Here is a 2,945-nt window from a genome sequence, read left to right on the forward strand (position 1 = left end):
CGCACCGGCCTTCAACCTATCTGGCCCACTCTCAGAACCTTCAGTATGTCTAGTCTGCCCTACCAGGCCTTCAGCCTGTCTGGACTGTTCTCCGGGTCTTCGGCCGCCCTGGATCTGTTGGCCTAGAGCACAAAGCAGGACGACCTCAACCCACCTGCAAACACACCATCAACATATAGATACCAAATGCTATGTACACATGTATAAACAATCATATAGATCTAACATATCACTAATCATAACACCATCCTATATACCAGGATATAGATCTAACAGATCACTAAACACAATACCATCCTATATACCAGGATAAAGATCTAACAGATCACTAAACATAGCATCATGTGATAACCAGAATAAGAATCCAAAAAGGGTCGACCCTGGTGCCTTCGACCCTATTAGCATAGTGAGAAAAACTCACCCCACGAGTAGTGCTGAAGCGATAAAATCGAATCCCAACTCACAGCTCCGAACTTAACTGCCTGTAACCACCATATGACTAATTCCATTAAAATCCCAAATTACCAAAATACCCTCAGAAGTCAAACTTGGGAACCCATGGTTAAATTCAAAGTCAACAGTCAAGGTAAATAGTCCATGTTGACCCAACACGTCAAATGCATCTACTGAATCGTCGAGTTCCTTTGTATCTCAGAAGATCGTGAAAAGCTCGAGACAACTCACTGAGTTACCAGAGCAACTCGTCGAGCTCTTTAGTGTCCAGAAAACCGGGGAAAACCCTAGCCAACTTGCCGAGTTATCTCACCAACTCGTCGAGTTCACTTAGTATCCAGAAAGCGGGAAACCCTATCCAACTCGTCTAGTTTCCTAAGAAACTCGTCATGTGTTGCTGTCATAATGTATTTATCCTTTTCCATTTGAATACAAGGCCCTAAACTACAGATCTAGCCCCTTAGGACTGAGATACCACGTAAAGTTGCTAGCTTTATGTGCATGCAAGGAATCAAAGGGATTAAAACACTCATATGAAGCTTATTATGGGTTTTAGAGCATGAAGGAGGGCCAAGACATAATAAAGTTGGCAACTTTAAGTCCAAGGATGCCTTAAGATGCTCAGATCTGAAGTCCTAGCTTCAAACCATGCTCAAAACAAATAATGACTAAAGAATAAGCTAGAAATGACCATAAACTCTCTAATGGAGAGATCTAACAAAGGAGTGATCTAGATGGCGACTTTTTACCTCCAGATGGTTGCAAAAAAAGTGAAGCTTCCGGATCTAAGGCCTTCTACGCAATCCAACCACTTCAAGCTTCTAGTTTCCTCCAAAAGAAAACAAGATTTACTCTGCAAATCTCACACACACTCAAGAAAACATTAAAGCACAGCCAGGGTTTCTCTCTGGACAATAAGGTGGTAAGGGAGGCCGGTGAGGGGGCTTAAGGTCTTTTAAATAGGATACAAACCCTAAAAATTAGGTTTTTCATGCATAGCCTCAACTCATTGAGTTGGGGTCCTCCAACTTGTCGAGTAGGTTCCATAATCCACGCGGCTTTATTAGCTTCTACACGACGAGTTGGGCCTGCAATTCGTGGAGCAGGTCTTATATGATGTACAAAAATCCTTAAAATATCATTCCTAGGAGTCAGGATGTTACATAAACTTTTTAGGATCCTAAACAAAGATTATTTAGTTACCAAAACTTAAGTCTTTGAGTTTAAAAGGTTTACTTATAATTTACTAAGATATTTTTTAGGATTGTTTGTAGGAACTAAGTTCTTCATGATCCTAGTGATCTAAGGATCCCAGTATCATAAACAATTATGCAAGATGATCAAAAGAAAGATATGAAAAGAAAATGCAACCATTGTATTCAAAAAAGGGGTTGCGCACCAACCCACCAAAAGATTAATCGTCTGACATTGCTAAAACGAAAAAAAAAACTTAAACTAATTTCATGTAGGCCTAGACCTTAGCTTGGTCATCAGTGGTCCTGTTCTTCTTCTCTGTTTCTACAAGTAGCGACCTAGGATCCTCGATAGCAGTGGCAGGCTTGACAGTTATTTTCGCTAGCTATCTTCCCGAATCCTGAATTATCAAGATCTTCAACCAACTTGATCTTGGCCTCCCATATAGCCACCACCACGCTTGCCTTTGCATCAGTAATCACCTCCTCGATCTCCAAAATTTGCTCTTCCTCCTTCTCGACTTTCTCTTTGATCAGTGACTCGATCCTCTTTAAGAGATCTTCATGGGTCACCTTCCATTCCTTCTCTCCCTCCTTCAGAACTCGCTCAGCTTCCTCCTCCGGGCCTTTAAATCGACCATTGATTGGGAAACATGAGCGAAAACCTGAAATAAGCATGACATTAATAGATACTACTGGAACTCAGAAACTAATAGAAAAGAAACACTCACAACTTGAGAAAAGGAAACCAATTTCTGAAGCGACTCTTCGGCTCCAAGATTCTCCAAATTTAGATCTACGGCTTCTGAGGTCTTCCTCTTACGGGAACTTGAGCGCTTCACAGTAAGATCAATAAGGGACTTCTTAAGAGGAAGGGCAAGGTAGCTTTCTCCCTCTTGGCTATGATCAAGACACTGGAAACATCATCTTCAAGATCTGATAAAGCAAATCGGGCTTGGAAGGGGCAAGGAAACTTTCTCCCTCTTGGCAATGATCAAGCCATTGGACACATCATCTTCAAGATCGGATAAGCAAATCGGGCATTGGAACGGATAGCCTTGGATCCTACACAACACATCAGATCCTTATCAACTTAGGACCCTCATTAATAGCCACTGACGCGTGGCGGATGAACCTTCATGAAGTCTAGAACAATCAAACTTGAAGGACTTGTCAGCAGTAGAAACGTAGAAAAGCTTCTCTGTCTTCTCTTCAGTATCTCTGGCAATAGGAATAAATTCTTCAAACTTGAAAGCTGCAAAACACCAAACAAAGTAACGAAACGTGAAATTCAGGATC

Source organism: Lactuca serriola, chromosome 3, assembly GCF_051521515.1.
Source record: "Lactuca serriola cultivar US96UC23 chromosome 3, Lser_US96UC23_V15, whole genome shotgun sequence".
NCBI lineage: Eukaryota > Viridiplantae > Streptophyta > Magnoliopsida > Asterales > Asteraceae > Lactuca > Lactuca serriola.